This window comes from Hyperolius riggenbachi, chromosome 4, assembly GCF_040937935.1.
Source record: "Hyperolius riggenbachi isolate aHypRig1 chromosome 4, aHypRig1.pri, whole genome shotgun sequence".
NCBI lineage: Eukaryota > Metazoa > Chordata > Amphibia > Anura > Hyperoliidae > Hyperolius > Hyperolius riggenbachi.
Genome location: NC_090649.1, coordinates 310,756,552 through 310,779,198, shown reverse-complemented (window position 1 = coordinate 310,779,198; position 22,647 = coordinate 310,756,552).

Sequence of the window (22,647 nt, the reverse complement as noted above, 5' to 3'; positions counted from 1 at the left end):
TTTTAGGGAAGTCTCTGAGACTCTAAACTGTGGCAGGAAAATGTTTAAAGGGTACCACTAAGTAAAATGATAAGTTAAACATGTGTATGAACAGCCCCAATCCTACATAGAAGAAGGAAAAGCAAACTAACTTACCAGTATGTTTTTTGGGGATGTGGCAGAAAACCAGAGTACCCAGACGAAACCCACAAAAACACAAGAAAACATGCAAACTCCTGGCATATATTTTAACTGGGGACTACAAGGCAATAGAGCTATCCACTATGCCAGTTTGCGGCCCATGTTCAGATGCTCCTCTGGATATTTTAAAATAAATATGTGCTATTTGGAAGGGAACAACAGTTCTGTGTAAGCTTTTTTGAGCATTTATAGAGCTGCTAGTACATATTTGTTCAGTGATGGCATCCCTTTCCAAAGTCATTCCAAGGTTCCTGCAGACCTGTTATTTTTCTATGGTTCTTCTCCAGCTCACTCACTGCAGACATGCACAGTTGATACGGCTTATGGAGAACAAGCGGCAGGTGTGTAGGAAGACTATATACCGGTAATACTATATAGTGAAAGTGTGGATGAGGAATGGGGTTTCTCTCTCTGAAATGTTTTAGGATATGTATAGGTGAACTTGCAGAAAAAAACCCATACATTTCTGCCCATTCACTTAGCTTTTTTAATTGGGCAGCTACAATATCCAAAGAACAGGCAACATTTATTGATATTGATTATTGCTTTTATCTTAGTGTTTGATGTGCCAGACTAAAGCAATGCTCCAGCTGCTATTCCTAATGAACTACATGATCAAATGAGATCTTGCTAATTAGTAAGTTAATGAGGACAAGTTAATATAAATGTTTAAGTCAGTAATTTTAAGTTTCAAAGAAACGTTGAAATGGAGCCAGATCAGAAGTTCTTGCTAAGACAGCGTTTTGTGGTGTATTCCCTCTGAGTCAAGCTGCAAAGCCAGCGACCGAGCCAGAAAAGACATGATTTACATGATTTCTTTACGTATGTACTGGGTAAAGTTTAGGCATTCAAAATAATGGAAAACTACCTATATTAGTAATTGAACATAAGTAAAACAATGTAGGCATAGTTAGATAATGCAAAGATGGACAATTTCACTCCAAATAAGTACTGTTGTTTGTTTTTTTCTTTTTACATACCTCTGTAATAGCAGGAACATTTCTAGACAAATGACCACTATGCCACCAGCCTCATTACCAGGGATATAGCCCAAATATCATAAGTGATACCACTACTTAACCACAAGGGTGGAGCAGCACAATGTGTTCAGAAGGAGGGTCATGTGACCCTCAAAGTCGAGGACTACCATAGATGGGTACATTGGGGGTCGTCGGGCCGGGCACCCTTAGCTGCCCACTGCCACGCCTCTCCCAGAGCCACCAACATACTTGGTACAGTATTTTACTGTTCATTGTCACACTTTGTTTAGGACTTTGCTTGGTAAATATCACCGCTATTCATGTATGTACATTCGATGCTGTATGCTGGAATAAAGCATAACAGTGGCACTTTCTTTATTGGAGATAACACTTTATGCTGTAGTCTAGAGCATGTTTGGTCTGGTCCCCTACCTCTCGTGTCCCTACCTCTTCCTCTAGATTGTAAGCCTTTGGGCAGATTCCTCCTCTTTTTGTGTCCTACCTGATCATGCACCTCCGTTACTGTTAGCCCATGCTATGCATTTGAGTGAACCTAACTTGCCTAATCTCCATGCTCCCATCCAGTGAATGACTAAGCATTACCTGGTACTCATACTGTGGTGTGTGATCTGGTTTTCTTGTATTCCTGTATTGTCATATTGCTGTATGTCACCCCTAAATATTGTCTGTAACCTAAATTAATGTCCAGCGCTGTGTAATATGTTGGCGCTTTATAAATACAATAAATAATAATAATAATAATAATAATAATAATGTTTCACATCAGTTCCTGGGTCAGCTTTATAGTCACAGCCAAAGAGGGTCTAATGACCATACCCTCGTGTATTCCATGTGGCTGCTGTACCTTGTTATTTACTTTGTAAAGTGCTTTGGAAGATTTCAGCATTACATACACAAATAATGATAATAATCACTCAGTTTACAAGCATGTAATTGTATGTAAGATATGCATCACGCTGTAATATTTGCACCTGTTTAGTGTTGACCCACTAGGTGTAGTTTGCTGAAAACTCGTGCAGTTAAATAAGTGGAGATAAAAAGCGGTGCACTTATTCAAAAGCTGTCACAGCAGTACCTTCAGCCAAATAATGGGAGCTCTGATGGACACTGAGGAAATAATCAGCACTAGTAAATGTTAAAATAGTCATACTTAGGTGTTCTCTGCCCTAGGCAGGAGGGGCAGTTCTGAATATGGTGGCAAAACTATTAAACTGAGTTAATAGGCGGTTATTGCTTGCATAATTTGGCAGGAACATTTCTTGTTGCACATTTTAGCTTCATCTAATCTGACACAGTACTTAATTTAACTGGCAGTGTGCAGCTGAGAAGTGCAAAGAGACAGAGAGCTGCCTGTGGCATTACTAGCAGCAACTTCATGGGGTGCTGTTGTTAAAAGGAAGATGGAATCAGAGACATTGTGTAACAACATGGTTGCCTTTGTAGAAATAGCTCAGTTTAGCTTATGTTCAGTTTTGTGGCTGTTTTCATACAGTGAGGTTGCTTCAGAAAATGCATCTCATCAATAATATATCTGCAAATGTTGCTGTTTAATCTGTAAATTAACTTTTCAAAACTCCACGCAAAAAAAAAATAAAAAAATAAAAAAAATCAAGCATTCAAAATAAGCTTTTTCAGTCTGACTTTGATAACACTTTTTCTTTTTTTTACTCTTTGTATTTTTTCCTTAATAGGTGCTTGAAGGGTTTTATATTAACAGAATTGAAAAACGGATACATATAGATAAATCATGGAGAGAAATATCAGCTCCAATATTAGAAAAACAAAAGTTTTCTTTCCTAAAACAGAAAGAATTTGCGATAATTCAGGTTGGAGTGAGCTTGAGATGTCTCCCAGAGCAACACTGCTGAATATATGCAAATTAACCATTGTTAACCAAATTAACCAATATTAGAAAGCATGTTGTTTCGCTTCACCCAAACTTACTCTATTATCCAATTTCTCATAGATATTCGTAGTAAACTTTATTATACTTTTCTGTTTTAAATTATAAATTGTATTGAATCGACGAATAGCTGTATGATTTATTATTTCCACTCAAGGAAGGTAGACCTCATCCGATACAAGCATAAGAATTACCATATTTTCTTTTAGGTATTACAGTTTTATTCTATCTTCGATTCTAAGTTAAAGCGGACCCAAACCAAACATTTTTTTAATTAAAAATATTTAGTTGCACTACTCTGACACATACAAAGATAAATAAACATTCCTTCAAACCTATGAGCATTTCAGTGCATGCTTTTCACCCTTCTCTTTGCATAACTAGGGTTATACAGGTGGCAGCCATTAGCAATTCCTCCATTGCCGGACACCCCCTACTCCACCAGTTTGCCGGATTTTGTCCCGGCAATTTGAAAGGAAGGGAGGGGTTCCTCCAATAAATGTAAAATATTTTATATTTGTCATCATGCAGCTGAAAAAAGGCTGCTATTTATTATTATAATTTAGAAAATAGATTTTATTTCTGAAATCTTGTATTTTAATTTGGGTCCACTTTAAGGTAAGAGGTCTATATTTTTATGTTGGTTACCATATTAGCATAATCAGAAATAGTGATGGAGGGATTTGGTTTCCAAAAGGGACTGTTCCTCAGAAAAAAGGACATTTGGGAGCCATGCTTTAATGCTGGTCTCCAATCACACTGAAACCAAATCACCTCACTCCTGTGATCTGTGACCTCTTTACAAGGACAGGAAATCGGAAGATAGATTGTAGCCTTCAGCAAACACAACAGTAATAATTTGACACAGTCAGTACAATTTCATCACTCTATCAAAAACAAGAATAAAAACATTAGGCTGCACTTCAACTTTAAATAAAATCTTATGTTATGTTTTCATTGAGTCATTGTGGGTGGGTGTGGCCTCTGCAATGCAAAATGGGCGCTTGCGTTTTATTTTGGCAGATACGCTTGCGATTTTTTTCTCTGGTGGACTGGTGGCTGGGGGAGGGCTTTTAATGTTATGCATGCAGTGGGGTGGTTAAGGTTAGGTGTGGATGGGAGGTGGTTAAAGTTAGGCACCAAAGGGGGAAAGTTAAGGTTAGGCGGGAGGGAGGCGGTTAAGGTTAGGCTTTGAGAGGGGACCTTTAAGGTTAGGTGTGTGTGTGTGTGGGGGGGGGGGGGGGGTAAGGATAGGCATCGGTAGAGGGTGGATTCTGTGTGAGAATAGTTATAATAGATTTAGCTCAGCTGTAGTAAATACTGGTATTAATTACTAATATGTTACTATCATAATTAGCACTGCATGAGTAGGGTATTGGTAAACTTACCAATATTAAAATATCAGCTTTTTCTGGGCACCCAAAGTTCCAGGCGCCCTTTTTGTATGCACGTGAAAATGGTTTGCCTTTTTTTTTTCAAACAACAGAAAAGTAACATTTGAACTGTCTGTGATGTTCCATGGTGAGGATTGTAGCTATGTGCCTTTTTACAGCACAGAGGTAAGCATTGTATCTTTTTACAGTATTAATTGCATCATTGAATTTAATATGCACCAAAGTGTCCTGTAGTGATGGAACTGAGAGTCTGTGAATAGTTTGAAACCATGAGATCTACAGTTTGCCATGAGGTGATGTAATATCAAACATTGTTCCTGTATTGACTAGAGTCTGCTAGGGATATAATAAAGAAATCAGGCCATTAGCGGGAGGCCTGCTGTGGTCTCACCACCAAAAGCTGCCAGTGGTTGAATTTCCCAGCATTTGGAGACACTGTCTGCGTTCTACAGGTCTGCTTATGTGTGTTGAAGATGCTGAGGGTGAGGCTGCCTGCTGGGTGGGTTTCCTTCCCTTCCAAGTGCTCAGGGGAGGTGAGAGGACTCCGTCAGGTCTCCCCCTTGATTCCCCCATCATACAATAGATTATCCAGCAGGTCCCTCTGCCAGAGAGCTTTACCCTCTCCCATCTCTCATACTGAGACATTTTTCCACATTTCCAGGATTATGGCCATTTTCACTTAGATCTATGTGTGTTGCAGCCACATACAAAGAAGCACTTGGAGACGGGATTAGTAGGATTAGAAGAGATTCACATATGTCCAGTTCAAGCAATTGGTATTCAAAGCTTTACACTTTCAAATGCCACCAAGAGAGAGAAAAGGGCTTGAGCGCTCACTTTGCATTTCAGCATCCTCATGAGGAGGCCTGTGCACTCTATTTATATTGGACTCCAAAGCTGTGCTAACTGAGGATAAACAAAGTCTTCTCTCTGTTTAATCCCCCATGATTCAGAGACTCAGGTCTACATAGTAGCGGAGCTTCAACACTTCATGAAAAAGAGAAAACAAAACATTTATTTAAATAACACAGGAACACAGAGACACAGGACAGTTGGCTACAGAGGATCACCCATACTGCAAAAGGGACACTTTCTATCATCTTTGTGACCCACTCTGCCCTGGTGAATTCAGTCACAGCATCACAGACTTGAACTTCAATGGAGACAGACAGACAGATAGATAGATGTGAGGTGACATAACAGTCCTTTCTGTGCCTCTTTTCCCTTGACTGTAGCCTTCTTGTTGTGCTGATTGTGCTGAAATTGGAGTTTACTAATGTGCACATTCCCATCTTTACTCTCGGATATCCCAGCTCCACAGTCTGACAGCTTTATCCTCGCTATTATCAGCTTTCTGGCCTGATGTCATCAATGTCTTCACCATCGTCAACCAGCATTCAAGAGCCAAGGAATATACCCTGGGATTACAGGTGGTGGTACTGCTGCAGTAATGCACAGGAGTTTACATTTTTCATAAGCAATCAGTGAACTACAATTCATCACTGTAACGATTGTGGAATTCTCTCCGTGATCAGCGCACAAGACGTGTGCGCTGACACTGCAGAAATCCTCCACAAACGTATAATTTGCGGAAACCCAGCAGAAGGTGCAATGCACCTGTAGAGAGAAATTCCTGTCGACAGGGGGAGCTGTGGAGTGCAGAGGAACAGCTCCTCTGCCCTACCACACACGCCAGACAGGAATTGCACGAAGGGACGGAACGCAATCGCAAGAGAGGCGATTGAGAATGAGCACAGAGACAGATTGTATGTGTGTGCTCCAAACTAGTCGCCAACCCGCGACGGAGCACACACCACAGCAGATATGAAGTAGGAACGCGATCGCGAGAGGTGCGATCGCCAGTCGTGACACAAGGTTACAGCAAGGCAGAGCACGAGAGTAGCAAAGGCACAGCAAATCATACAATGAAGAGATACGGAAAATAACAAACGCTAGCTAAACGCGAACACCGCACTCATTCGCAACAGTGCACGCGTTAATGGGCAGTCTCCACGTGATAAGCACAATAGAGACAAACACGCCTAACTAACCACCGACAGACAAACATGAAACAGAGGACGCGAGCGCTTGCTTAACGGTTACCTCACCGAGCCTCCAGCAAGCGTTCGTAGCAGACAAGACAGACACACGAAAACAGGGACAAGCGAGAGATAGGATCCACAGCACTAGCGAAAGTGGCTAGCGCGATCCAGGAAGACAGAACAGAAGGATCCACAGCACTAGCGCAGGAAGCTAGTGCGATCCAGGTACAGAGTAGCAGAACAGAAGGATCCACAGCACTAGTTCAGGATGCTAGTGCGATCCAGGTACAGAGTAGCAGAACAGAAGGATCCACAGCACTAGCGCAGGATGCTAGTGCGATCCAGGTACAGAGTAGCAGAACAGAAGGATCCACAGCACTAGCGCAGGATGCTAGTGTGATCCAGGTAAACAGATCAGAAGGGGCTGCCAGTAACAACCGCTGTTACGGTTAGCACCCAGACACACAGAACGATTTCCTGTCGACCACCGCTGGGACAGGACAATCGCCACAGACAAACAAAACAGATAAGCAATCCTAACTGCACTAAGGAAACCTGCCCAGTGCAGTTTCCAGGGATTACTCTAGGCTAATCTTCAACAAAGAGCAAGGCTGACACTCCCGGCGAGTGTCACACAGGATCTAACTCTTATGACCAGCCAAGGTCTGTGATATCACATGGTATAAATAGAGCAGGCCTACAAGGGATGTGGCTAGGCAATTTGCATGACAAACATATGCAAATTCTTCAGCAGCAAGCTGCAATACTGACAAAAGGTCTCTCTTCCAGAGACCTGCAGAATGCAGACCTGAACAGTGGTCAAAAGGCTGCCTGCCTGCGCAGGCAGCCCAGCGGATCCTCACAATCACTGCATTATTGATTTTGTACACCTGCAAAAATCAGGCTCCCACTTTATCGCCAGTGCATTGATTATAAAGGCGTCATGTTATAAGCAGCATGCACACATACAACATCACTGCTGTGCCTGCATATTTTGCTCTGGAAGGTTCCCATATGATTCTAAATCCCCCACCCACATTTTATTGCAGCTATTTACATATCTGTAGCCATGGGCCTTCTCTACCCTTTAAAGAGGAACCGTAACCAAGGATTTAGCTGATACCACCTCTCCCATGAGAAATCTCTACTTTTTCTCAAATAGATCATCAGGGGGCATATGTGGCCCATATTGTGATGAAACACCCCCCCCCCCTTCCCGTGTGATGTCATGACCATGGTCATGGTAGTTTCCTGTCTGTGAATCTGGTTGCATTGTGGGAAATAACGGCTGTTTCCAACTGCCAAACAAGCAGTATCTCCCTCTGTGCATATGTATGGCTATAAAAAAAAAACAACCTTTTAGCCTGTTGCATTGTTAGGGGTTGTGCTTATAGATAATGGCAGTTGGTGCTGTCTATTTTTTTCTTGTTTGCCAGTAGTAAAGATGATGAATAGCAGGCTCATTGTGGATAAACAACATGAATAAATTAAATGGTGAATATCAATATTTTTTTTCTCAGTTTGCAATGTATTGATTCCCCCTCCCCCACTACTATTTTTGGTAAAGTTCCTCTTTAATTTCCCTTCAATCTTCAATCAGGGGAGACCCTTTTAACAACTGACTATATTTTATCACTTTACACTTGAAGTAAACCTGAGATGGGATAACATGTTCTATTTTGTTCACTTGGGTCTTCTTCCAGCCCCCTGTAACCTACCAGGTCCCTGGTTTCCTCCCTTTCTGCTCCGTTTTGCCTCTGCCCTCCTCCAAAAAGATCACCGGTTGAGGGCTACTGCATTGCCGAGAGTGCGATGGAGGAGCCATGCGCAGTAGCCCGCAAATGATCTAGTCAGTGAGCTGTTGGTGGGGCACAGTGGCACAATAGAGCACACTGGGAGAAAACTGAAGTAATCTAGAACTTGTTCTACTCATCTCTGATTTACTTCAACTTTATTTATACAGAGGGTGTTCTCCAGAAATGTGCTGTTATTTCTGCAGAAATAATGCCCTGTTTCTAACCACCAGATTTATAGGAGTCCTGTTCAGCTTAACCACTTAAGCCCACAGGGTTGTTCATTTTTTGCATCTGAGCAACTTTCACCTCCCATTAATTTGCCAATAACTTTATCACTACTTATCACAATGAATTGATATATTTCTTGTTTTGTGCGCCACCATTTAGGCTTTCTTTGGAGGGTACATTTTGGTAAGAATTATTTTATTCTAAATCCATTTTAACAGGAAGATTAAGAAAGAAATGGAAAAAAATCATTATTTCTCAGTTTTTGGCCATTATAGTTTTACATTAATACATGCTACCGTTATTAAAACCCATGTATTTTATTTGCCCATTTGTCCCCGTTATTACATTTAAATTATATCCCTATCACAATTTATCAACAAGCAAAGTATAGAAGGAGCACCACAGATGATGATAATCTTCGAGTGTGCCCTGGTCAAGGCCTCAGTGCCCTAGGAGACCTGCAGCAATCCACAAGACAAGTAGGACTGGCACCACTCTTTCAAATAGTATCAAAGCTCTTTTATTGTCAAAAAGGCATAGCAATGACAGACGCTGTTTTGGGACTCAGCCCTTTCTCAAACTGCAATAGCCTTAACACACATCCGTGCATATGTCCTTAAATATCCCACCCCCAATAAAAACACCAATCGGTGTCCTGCTGGGTGGAGCTTGTGTGGCGGACCTGATGGGAAACAGTCAAACTAATATGTAAAATCTCAATGTTATCAAACTATTTACCTGTCAGCTGTCTTGAACAAACTATTCAGCATGAGCGCATCATCCGGAAGCTGCTCGGAAGACGTCCGTGTAGCGCATCCCTTTGCACTCCACTAGCTCCCCAAACATCGAGCGCTTGCCGGAAGTGGTGCCCACACTTCTAGCTGGGTCCGGTGGTAGCCAGACAACAAGCCTGAACGTAAACACCAGGACCCAGCAATGCAAAAAGACTTGTCCATCCCCGTCATGGCCACAGAGGGAGGCACCCCGGCCAACATTTTAAACATACTTGCCCGGCTGCATATATAATATTGCAGAATCACAGGGCCTGAACAGAATACATAATGTTCTTGTTTTTTGCTTTTTGTTTTTGTTATTTTTAGTTAACATGATTCATTTTTATTTTTTTTCTATTGCCTCCTCGTCTTGTGGCCCCGGTGGGTGGCACCTGAGGTCATTATGTCTTCTGTTCAGGCCCTGTGATTCTGCAATATTATATATGCAGCCGGGCAAGTATGTTTAAAATGTTGGCCGGGGTGCCTCCCTCTGTGGCCATGACGGGGATGGACAAGTTTTTTTGCATTGCTGGGTCCTGGTGTTTATGTTCAGGCTTGTTGTCTGGCTACCACCGGACCCAGTTAGAAGCGCGGTACCACTTCCGGCGAGAGCCGGATGTTTGGGGAGCTAGTGGAGCGCAAAGGGATGCGCTACACGGACGTTTTTGGGCTTCCTACTTTCATGCGGCCGCTGATTGGTTGATGGGGCGGAAGCTGCTTGACGTCACGGCGTAATGCTCCTCTTCCAAGCGGCTTCCGGATGACGCGCTCATGCTGAATAGTTTGTTCAAGACAGCTGACAGGTAAATAGTTTGATGATAACATTGAGATTTTACATATTAGTTTGACTGTTTCCCATCAGGTCCGCCACACAAGTTCCACCCAGCAGGACACCGATTGGTGTTTTTATTGGGGGTGGGATATTTAAGGACATATGCACGGGTGTGTGTTAAGGCTATTGCAGTTTGAGAAAGGGCTGAGTCCCAAAACAGCGTCTGTCATTGCTGTGCCTTTTTGACAATAAAAGAGCTTTGATACTATTTGTAAGAGTGGTGTCAGTCCTACTTGTCTTGTGCCTATCACAATTTATGGCACCGATATTTTATTTGGAAATAAAGGTGCATTTTTCAATTTGCGTCCATCACTATTTACAAGCCTATAATTTAAAAAATTATATTAACATACTCTCTTGACATGCATATTTAAAAAGTTCAGACTCTTAGGTAACTATTTATGTTGTTTTTTTTATTGTAATTTATTTTTTTAAAGTAAAATTTTATTTGGGTAATTTTTGGTGTGGGAAGTAAACAGCTAATTTTTAAATGTAATACAATGTATTTATCTATTAAAAATACATGTGGGTGTAGTTTACTATTTACTATACAGTCAAAAAAGTCCTGGAAGCGTACGATCACCGCGGTCTCTGATAAGAGACCGTCGGTTTTTCTGCGGGGAACTTAGATTGATGAATGGGAATTATATTCCCATTCATTGATCGGGGGGCTAACGATGGGCGGCGGGAGAGCGCACCGCACACTGACAGCAGCACAGCCTATCTGGATGAACATATTCATCAAGATAGGCTTAAGTGGTTAAAGTCGATTTAAACTCAGAACTTCCTCTCTGCTCTAATCGATAAACAACAGCAAAATAACCTTTAAAGAAAAACATTTCTTCATTAAAACTTATTCCACTCATTACAAGAAATTTTACAAAAACCTTGCAGTGTTTACCTACTGGTGTCATGGGAGCACAGAAAGGGTTAACCTTCTGTGTTTACTTATTAGCCCAGAACAATGGCACAAATGGTGGGAACACATGATGCAATTCCAGTCCAATTGATGGGAATCTGACGATTTTTTCTGATCTGTGCGATCTGTTTCTGATCGATAAAGAGATCAATTTTGCTAAGTTATAATCAGAATATCGATCCCTTTATCGATCAGGAGCAGTTTGGACATGTACACATGTTAGAACTTCCCATCAGATTACCCATTGATCAGACGGAAAATTGCATTGTTTGTTTCCAGCATTATACCTTTTCTTTTAGATTAAAGGACATCCGCGGTAAAAATAAACTGATGAGAAAAACAATTGTATCTATCCCCCTTCTCTGTCTTAATTTGGGACTTATCCCCACAGCAAAAACAGGTACAAAAGCTGACATGTTTCGGGCATGCGGCCCTTAATCATAGCTTACAAACACATAGCTCTTGCCTCTCAATTTAAAATACTCGGAAAGGTGGCACACCCAAGTGTGGCAGAGGCCCAACCCCTCCTAGGAGGAGCCAAACACATAAAGGTAGCCACACGTGAGGTAGTCACCGTCGCTTTGTAAATCACCAACATTTAAAAGAGATAAAAATTCCGAAATATATAAAACCAAGAAGAAAATAAGGAACAATCAAAAAGAAAAAGGAGTACACGATGTCATACGAAATAATTTAGTTCGTTTAGTTATAGCAATTATCCCATAAACCCATTACTAGCAGACATAGCCACCTATAGCATATAAGCATAACAGGGGTGTGAGTCAGATTTGGTGGATGGCTCAGTTCGTAACCAATGCTAGATCCCATCTCGCATTAAGTCCTTTCGGGGCTCTAGTCCCCAGATGAAATATCCATAAAGCCTCCCTTCTGCGGATTGCTGCCAGTAGGTCCCCTCCTCTTTTTGGCAGAAATACCCTTTCTATGCCCTGGAAGGAGAAACCAGACATATCACTACCATTTGAGTTTCTAAAGTGTTTGGCAACATTCGAGATATTCCTGGTGGACCAGGACGCCCCCAAATAATGTTCGAAAATTCTAGCCTTTAGGGGTCTGGTGGTACATCCCACGTACTGTAATGAACATAAAGTGCATGTAACCATATAGATGACATTGCTGGTATTGCAATTAATGTAATGTTTTAATGCACATCTATACCCATTAGATAGAGACTCAACTACCCGTGTTCTGTGGTGCACTGCACAATAATGGCACGAGGGGATACCACACCTATAAGATCCCTTGGTAGTGAGCCAAGTGGGGGGTCTGTCTGTGGAGCAGAATAGGCTCGGAGACAAAGTGCTTCCAAGTGTTGGTGCTCGCCTACTGGCAAATTTAACACCTTCCCGTAGATAAGGCTGCAAATCGTCATCTGCCTCCAAAATAGGTAAGTATTTACTAATAATACTCTGAACTTCTCGAAGCTCGGAGCTATACGTAGTGACGAAAACAGGCCTCATTGTAGCACTAGCTTCAGAGGCAGACCCCCGTACCAGTCGGCTCCTCTGGACCGAAAGTGCCCGTTGCTTGCCCCTCTCAATTGTCCATCTAGGGTACCCCCTCTCACTCAAACGCTTTTCAATTAGAGAGAACTCCTGTTGTAAGGTGGAGTCATCCGAGTGATTCCGGCGTGCCCGGATGAACTCTCCCACCGGAATTGCTCGGATGGTGTGCGCTGGATGGCAACTATTCGCTCGCAATGTCGAATTCCCAGCACATTGTTTCCTATATGTCTTAGTTAGTACAGTGTTGGATTGTAAGCAGCCCGTCACAGTCAAATCCAAATAATCTATGGAAGATTGATGCCATGTATGTGTGAACCGTAAATTGCATTGGTTATCGTTAAGGGAAGTCATGAAAGTGTCGACCAGAATCGGATCCCACCTCCAGACAACCAAAATGTCGTCAATAAATCTACCGTACCACGCAATGCAGTCCCGTAGGTGCCCCCCACCCCCAAAGATGTGGAATTCCTCCCACCACCCCATGTAAAGGTTGGCCAGGGATGGTGAGAATTTGGCACCCATCGATGCCCCACACCTCTGGAGGTAGAAGGCGCCATCGAACATGAAATAATTGCGGGTAAGGAGATAATCCACAGCAGCGCAAATAAACACCCGAAGATCCATGGAGTATTGTGAGTATCTTTCTAGATGGTATTCTTTATTTATATCTCACAGTTATATTTTATATTTAAATCTAGTTTTTAAGTTTTTACTGTTTCATTGTCTGTGCTCAATGACACCTTATTATTGAATTATTGACCCTTTATATCTCTTTCCTGCTCTCAGAAGCCATTTACTGACAGGAAAGACAGGAAAGTATATTATGGCTCTAATTACTTATCAGTGAGGGTTATGCTATAGTCTGACCCAGTCCAACCCGGTCCCAACCCGGTCCCAACCTGGACAATAACTGTCACTTACATGCCTGATGTTTAACTCTTTCAGGCAGAGAAATAAAAAAAAAGGCACACAGCCTGGTTATTTGTGTGCTAGGCACTGCACATACCCATGTCTATCTCATCATGTCACATGTCACCTCGGTTGTCCTTTAAGTTGTTTACTGCTTCCCTTTTCCATGCATCACCAACCTCTCTGTTGGTTGGCAGTTATTTTTTTCTCTGTATACTTTAATTTCAATAAAAAGAAAATTGAAAAAAATGAGAGGCTGAACTGTAGTAATAAACAGTTTGTATAATTCCTTTACAAAGAAGAAACATTTCTGTTATGTAACAGATTTATTGAAACATGCTTGTGTTGCGGTTTAAAACACCTTTATAATCTGGAAAGGAAAAAAAAAATGATGGCATAAAGAGCATAAAGATTTCTTTGTGATAAAGTTTTGGGATAAACCCTAATACACAGCTCCTGCCTCAGCCTCCTGATGTCATCAGTTCTCTTCTTTATGGCCCTGTCACCATGATGGTGGTGAAGTGGTGAAGTTAAGTAGTGGTGAAGAGCTCTAACTCCACTTTAATGATAGCCCTGTCTCTTCTGGTAATACGAACTATGAGAAGGCAAGAGGATAGTTTTATGTTTTCCAAGCATCCAATGACCAGCATTGGCTGCACCAATGGCCATGGAAGAAGCATTGAACACCTTGGCTGCGCACTTTATATTTACAGTGGTGTCTATGGCAGGACAGGGCTTAAAAATATATAGAAAAGAAGGAACACAGACCATCAGGAGGAGAGTACAGAGTACGAGGTTCTCATCTACCGACTTTTGTTTTTTTGGAAAACCTGCTTTGTAAAATTTATTTGCAAAATATTAAAATGTAACATGGAGGCACTTACAAACAAGTAGTGCTGAACAAAAGCAATATAAAGTAAACTGCACAATTTATAATACTTGTGGTTTATGTTGACATTTCCTCTTCACAGTTATTATTGTTGTCCACAAATGCTCATGTGACTCAAAAGTATTTTACTGCAAAGGTTAACTTTAATACCATGTGCACTATTTCTAATGATAACATTTATTAAAGTTTATCTGTTATTATTTAGAAATTTGTAGAGTGGGCCAAATAATGTTGGCTGAAGGACCGTAGTGAACCTCAAACAGTATGAAGCATTCCATACAACTATAGTATACGTTTGGAAGGAAAGCTGATAGTTTTTTCCTCGCAAGTTCCCCCTCATCGCAATAATCCTGAGGAACTAAGGACAGAAATGAACATTTAGTGATGGAAGTTGACTATAATGACCTGCATGGTTTTATGGAGCACATATATCCATTATGGAATGTTTTAAGGAGCCAATTAAATAAATTTAAAGGAAGCTTGTTCTACATAAAGAATTTTCAGGAGCACTGAAACACACCAATACTGCTGACAGAAGATTTGGATTTACAAGAAGGCACGTGCCTGAAGGTAGCTGGTGTTGGAGAGGTGGCTGATTGAGCAGATCCTGCTGCCACTATACTGTCTGCTGCTGACTTCTTGTTATATTGTATCACGCCTTTCAACAAAGGGCTGCTTATGCAGGGAAGTGCACTGAATTGTACATGGATTTCTGCTCCTGCACGGGGATCTTAAACTATAGCAGTTTAACTTTCACGTTAACTCTTGTTTAAAGAGCTATGTCCTTCATGCTCGTTTATTACCTTTTGCACCTATTAACTCCACAGAAAGCAGAGAAGTTTCCGCAGATATTACAGTCCGATGTCAGTAGTACAAAGGCATCAATCACTGACATCTTAGAAAAGTCAACATATAGCCCATGCTTCTTACTTCTTATGGGAGCCACCACACAGGATCGGTGGGTCCTCAGATCTAGACAGTAAAAACCTTGCTGTCTAATAACAACTTTTACAAAAATAAGAAAAAAATATATATATAAAAGGGAAAAAAAATTAATATAAAGAGCAGCCTTCAAAAAATTATACTTGTAAAGAGTATAAACAGCACAATACAATATAACTTAGATAAGACAAGGCCCAACTAGTGGAGGTAGAAAAGCATAGGCAGGAAAAAGAGAGAAAATGAGAAAGGAGAAGAGGAGGGTAATCTGCCAAACTACCATAGGTTTGTAAATCAACTTAATCTAAATCATTGGAGACCCACGAGGCAGCCACTCCCAGTTCTCCCTTAGTTTCAATTCTTCCTCATGTCTAGTCTTATGCTGGGATTACACCATACAATTTTCTGTTAGATTTTTCTGTTAGATTCTCTAAGTTCAACATGTTGGAAATTTATCTATCTTACCATCTATCTGCCGAGCAATTAGGCATTGTTCTACTCAGCAGTAGAGATGGCCTGAACCTCCGATTTTCGGTTCGCGAACCGCAAAAGACATCAATGGGGAGGCGAACTTTGAAAACTAGAAAAAATGATGCTGGCCACAAAAGTGATGGAAAAGATGTTTCAAGGGGTCTAACACCTGGAGGGGGGCATGACGGAGTAGGATACATGCCAAAAGAAAAATCTGGATTTGACGCAAAGCAGCGTTTTAAGGGCAGAAATCACATTGAATGCTAAATTGCAGGCCTAAAGTGCTTTAAAACATCTTGCATGTGTATACATCAATCAGGGAGTGTAATTAGAGTACTGCTTCACACTGACACACCAAACTCACTGTGTAACGCACCGCAAACAGCTGTTTGCGTAGTGACAGCTGTGCTGGACTGGTGCGCACCATGGCAAAATTGAAGGCTGTGACGGGTTTCAAGCCCATATGGTCGCCGGGCTGTGGTAGCTAAGTGATAGAACAACAGTGACTGACCAGCTGATCAAAATTGGTTTGTCCACAATGAAACAACAACCTTATTATCTTTGATGTGCCACCCCCTGAGACACTCATATAGGTAGGTATATGCAGTGATGAGGTGGGTGCACTGAACACAACATGTAGGTATATGCAGTGATGAGGTGGGTTCACTGAACACAACAGGTAGGTATATGCAGTACTGGGTATTACAATGTGCACCTGTCACACACACACAGGTAGTCACTGAATGTGCTGGGCCTGGATGGCAGTGGCACACACACAGTATGAATTAGCAAGGCTGTCTATGCAACACAAGTGTCAGTGGGACACACAGAAAAAATATATATCACAAGAACAAGATTAGCTCTCAAAAGAGCTGTTGTGGGGTGCTATTTTAGCAATAAGAATCAGCAAGCCTAACTAATATTTCCCTATGAGAGTCTGCCAGCAGCTGTCCCTTCTCTCACTACTGCAGGCACATGAGTGAGTGTAATGGCCGGCGGAGCCTGCCTTTTATAAGGGGGGAGTGGCTCCATGAGGGAGTGTAGCCTGATTGTCTACAATGTGCCTGCTGACTGTGATGCAGAGGGTCAAAGTTCACCCTAATGGAGCATTATGGGGGTGAACCGAACTTCTGGGAAAGTTTGCCTTTGCCGCCGAAGGCGAACCACCCAAAGTTCGCCTGGAACCGTTCGGGACATCTCTACTCAGCAGGAGATGACCAGAAGACAATGCACCAGAGATAATGACCATTCTCTACAGAAAATAATCTAATTATGCATTCTAACAGAAAATCTAAAAGAAAAATCGACCAGAAGAATCTAACAGAAGATTGTATGGTGTAATCCTAGCATAAGAGTAGGTTCGCACTTATTTTAAAAATGTATCCGTGGCTCCGTTTTTTGGCCCAGATCAAAAACGTACCCATGGATACCAATGTTAAAAATCGTAGCCTTCTTCACTCAGTTTCAAAACGGCTCTGTCTGCGTTTCGGGGAATCCGTTCTGAAAAACAACGCAGGATCTGGATTTGCAGGGTCCGGAGGGGTAGTGAAGGGCAATACAATACCTCCTCTACACAGGCAGCTTTGGACACAGAATCGGATCCGTTTTCTGTGTCCCAGCCTGTGGGTGAGGAGGGGGCTGCCATGTTGGAGGGGGTAGCCGCCAGGACGGGGGCGGCAGTGGTCGGCGGGGAGGGGAGTTGCCCCCCTCACCTGGGTCCCCCATCCCAGCTGAAAACATATTCAAAACTTAAAAATGGAGGGGAACATTTTTTACCAAACCGGATCCGTTTCAAGCGGATCCAATCTGTAACGCATTAGTGTGGACCTAGCCTTAACCTTCTAAGCCTATCAACTAAATCTAGACTCATGCTTCCCTGTCCCCCTAACACTCCCAATCTATGCCCAATCCCCCTCGCAAACTTTTTTGGAAGTTCGGTCCGCCCCTATACTACATCATTAGGATCAACTTTGACCCTCTACATCACAGTCAGCAGGCACATTGTAGCCAATCAGGCTACACTCCCTCCTGGAGCCCCACCCACTCCTATAAACGCAGGCAGCGTCAGGCATTTCACTCACTCGTGTACCTGCAGTAATTAGAGAAGGGAGAGCTGCTGCTACTGCAGAGAGAGCTATAGGGAAAGCTTAGTTAGGCTCTTGCAGGCTTGTTAGCTTGCTCCTTGCTGATTCTTATTGCTAAAAAAAGCACCCCTCAACAGCTCTTTTGAGAGCTAATCTTGTTCTTGTGAGCTATTTTTTTTGTGTGGCCCACTTGCATTATATACAGCCCAGTCAGTCAGTCAGTCGCAGCTGGCCTTTGGCACCTTGGTGGTAATTCCTACTGTGCCACTGCCAGGCCCAGCACATTCAGTGACTAACCTGTGTGTGTGACAGGCAGCTGCACATTTGTAATCCCAATCACTGCACCTGTTCACTGTTCAGTGCACCTACCTACCTACCTACGTGAGCGCACGCATTGTTAATACTACCAGTCATCATTGCACCTGTTCACGGTACCTGTGTGTGACAGCTGCACATTTGTAATACCAATCACTGCAGTGCATACCTGTAACCTGTTCAGTGCACCTACGTGACCGCAAGCAGTGTAATATACCACCAGTCACTGCACCCGTTCACGGTACCTGTGTGTGACAGCTGCACATTTGTAATACCAATCACTGCAGTGCATACCTGTAACCTGTTCAGTGCACCTACGTGACCGCAAGCAGTGTAATATACCACCAGTCACTGCACTTGTTCACGGTACCTGTGTGTGACAGCTGCACATTTGTAATACCAATCACTGCAGTGCATACCTGTAACCTGTTCAGTGCACCTATGTGACCGCAAGCAGTGTAATAAACCACCAGTCACTGCACCTGTTCACGGTACCTGTGTGTGACAGCTGCACATTTGTAATACCAATCACTGCAGTGCATACCTGTAACCTGTTCAGTGCACCTATGTGACCGCAAGCAGTGTAATAAACCACCAGTCACTATACCTGTTCACGGTACTTGTGTGTGACAGCTGCACATTTGTAATACCAATCACTGCAGTGCATACCTGTAACCTGTTCAGTGCACCTATGTGACCGCAAGCAGTGTAATATACCACCAGTCACTGCACCTGTTCACGGTACCTGTGTGTGACAGCTGCACAATTGTAATACCAATCACTGCAGTGCATAACTGTAACCTGTTCAGTGCACCTACGTGACCGCAAGCAGTCTAATATACCACCAGTCACTGCACCTGTTCACGGTACCTGTGTATGACAGCTGCACATTTGTAATACCAATCCCTGCATACCTGTTCACTGCACCTGTGTGACCGCACGCTGTTTAGTATACCAGTCCGTGCATACCTGTTAACTGCACCTGTGTGACAGCTGCACATTGTATTGTAATACCAGTCACTGCATACCTTTCACTGCACCTGTGTGACTGCACATTGTATAAGTCAAGTCAGTGCATACCTTTCATTTCATCCCCCCCCCCCCCCCCCCCGATATGGACAAAACAACAGGCAGAGGCAGGCCACCCGGCAGGTCTGTTCGAGGTCGTGCTGACGTGATTTTGTGCGGCCCTAGTCCAAAGTACAGTGTTTAGAAGAAGGCACGTCCCATCAACTCCCAAGATTGTCAGGACATGGTTGACTATTTAACACAGAACACCTCATCTTCCGCAGCCACCAGCGTTACTCCAAGTACCACATCCGCTACATTTGGCACTTCGCAGGAGTTATTTGGTGGGGAAATCACTGATTCACAGCCATTATTATTACAACAAGATGAAGGCGCTAAGCAAGTTACACCACCTCATATGTCTCTGAGTTAGGCGACACTATGGACTTAAAGGAATACTTAAGTCATCTAAAAAAAATGACTTTTACTCACCTGGGGCTCTCCTCAGCCCCCTGCAGCTGAACCGTGCCCTCGACATGTCCCTCCGATGCGCCTGGACTCGCTGGCGGGCACTTCTGGTTTGGCCGTCACCGCGTTCCTGGCCGCAATAGCGCCCTCTATAATGCTATTGCGGACGGGGACGCGGATAATCAGCCACTTTCCCAGCCTGTCGGCCGGTGACGGCCAAACCGGAAGTGCCCGGGTGAGTAGAAGTCATTTTTTTTTGCTGACTTAAGTATTCCTTTAACGTGTGAGGAGGAGGAGGAGGATGAAGTACCTGCTGTTGGAGCAGTTTTGGAGGTGTTTGATACAAGCAAAGCTGAGGAGGATGATTATGATGATACGGATGCCATGTGGGTTCCCAAAAGAGAAGATGAACAGGGGGACCGTTCAGAGGGGGAGTCAGAGAGGAGTAGGAGGAGACAAGTTGTTGAAAGAAGCTGGGGAAACTCGTCATCAGAAACAGCTGGTGGCTGTGTCCGGCGCCATGTATCGCCACCTATGGACAGCCAGCCAACATGCCCTTCAATGTCAGCTGCTGACGCCACCAAAGTGCCCACACCCCAGGGTGGCTCAGCGGTGTGGACATTTTTTAGTGTGTATGCCAAAGATCAGAGCAATGCCATCTGTACTCTCTGCCACCAAAAATTGAGCCGTGGAAAGGCCAACACCCACATAGGGACAACTACCTTACGAATGCACATGCAGAAAAGGCACAAACTGCAATGGGAAGACCACCTGAGCAAAAGCAGCACACAAAAGCAAAGCCACCCTCCTTCTCCTCTTCCTTCTTCATGTGCATCATCTTCTTCAGCCACTTTCTCCCTTGCACCTTCACAATCACAGCCAACCTCCTCCACTCCACCTCTCACCTTGAGTGGCTCCTGCTCTTCTGCCCACAGCAGCAGCCAGGGGTCCGTGAGGGAAATCTTTGAGCGGAAGAAGCCAATGTCTGCCAGTCACCCCCTTGCCCGGCGTCTGACAGCTGGCTTGGCGGAACTGTTATCCCACCAGATGTTACCATACCAGCTGGTGGACTCTGAGGCCTTCCGAAAATTTGTGGCCATTGGGACACCACAGTGGAAGATACCAGGCCGCAATTATTTCTCAAAAAAGGCGATACCCAAACTGTACCGGGAAGTAGAAAGGCAAGTGGTGTCATCTCTGGCACACAGTGTTGGGTCAAGGGTCCATCTGACCACGGATACCTGGTCTGCCAAGCACGGTCAGGGCAGGTACATTACTTACACAGCCCATTGGGTCAACCTGGTGACCGCTGGCAAGCAGGGAGTACGTGGCTGTGCAGTGGACCAACTTGTGACACCTACATGGCTTGCAGGCAGGCCTGCTGCCACCTCCTCTCCTTTTCCTCCTACTCCTCCTGCTACATCCTCTTCACTGTCGTCCTCCTCCTCCTTGGCTGAGTGGCAGCACAATTCTACTGGTGCTGCGATCTCCTCTCCAGCTACACAGCCCCAGCTCCCCAGGGCCTATTCTGCATGCCAGGTATGACAGTGACACGCCATCTTAGACATGTCTTGCCTCAAAGTGGAGAGTCACACTGGAGCAGCTCTCCTGGCTGCTCTGAACAAACAGGTGGATCAGTGGCTGACCCCACACTAACTGGAGATCGGCAACGTGGTGTGTGACAACGGCAGCAATCTCATTTCGGCTTTGAATTTGGAAGAGTTGACACAGGTACCCTGCATGGCACATGTGTTCAATCTCGTAATCCAGAGATTTTTGTGTAAGTATCCAGGCTTACAGGACATCCTGAAGCAGGCCAGGAAGTTGTGTGAGCATTTCAGGTGGTCTTACACGGCCATGGCACTCTTGGCTGATATTCAGCGGAGAAACAACTTGCCGGTGAGGCGCTTGATTTGCGATAGCCCGACCTGCTGGAATTCGACCCTCCTGATGTTCAACTGCCTGCTACAACAGGAGAAAGCCGTCAAACAGTATCTCTACAACTACAGTCAAAGGACACAGTCTGGGGAGATGGGGATCTTCTGGCCGAAGTACTGGACACTCATGCAAAATGCCTGCAGGCTCATGCGGCCGTTTGAGGAGGTGACAAACATGGTGAGTCGCAGTGAAGGGGCCATCAGTGACTTGATCCCATATGCCTTCTTCCTGGATCGTGCCGTGCGTAGAGTGGTGGATCAAGCTGTGGATGAGCGTGAACAGGAACAGTTACAGGAGGAAGCATTGTGGGATCAATCCTCATCAGAACTAGATGTTTCCTCAACACCTGCGGCAGCACTGAGGGGGGAGGAGGAGGAGGAAGAGTTGTGTGGGGAAGAGGAGTAAGATGATGAGGAAGGTGTTTTTTTTTTTTTTTTGGAGGAGGAGGCAGCAGAAGAACAACCGCAGCAGGCGTCTCAGGGGGCTTGTGCTGCTCAACACTCCCGTGGTATTGTTTGTTGCTGGGGGGAGGAGGAGAACTTACCTGACATCAATGAGGTAGAGCAAGAGGAGTTGGATAGTATGTCTGGATCCAACTTTGTGCAGATGGCATCTTTCATGCTGTCCAGCCTGTTGAGGGACCCCCATATAAAAAAACTCAAGGGGAATGAGCTGTACTGGGTGGCCACGCTACTAGACCCTCGGTATAGGCACAAAGTGGCAGGCATGTTACCAACTCAACCGGAAGGCAGAAAGGATGCTGCACATGCAGAACAAGCTGGCAACTATGCTTTACAGTGCGTTTAAGGGTGATGTCACAGCACAATGGAATAAAGGTACCACTGCCAGTAAACCTTCTCCCATGTCCACGCAGGCAAGGACAGGGCGCTCTAGCGATCTCATGGTGATATCGGACGTGCGGACATTCTTTAGTCCAACGCCTCGCCTTAGTGCTTCCGGATCCACCCTCCACCAACGTCTGGACCGGCAGGTAGCCGACTACCTAGCCTTAAGTGTGGATGTAGACACTGTGAG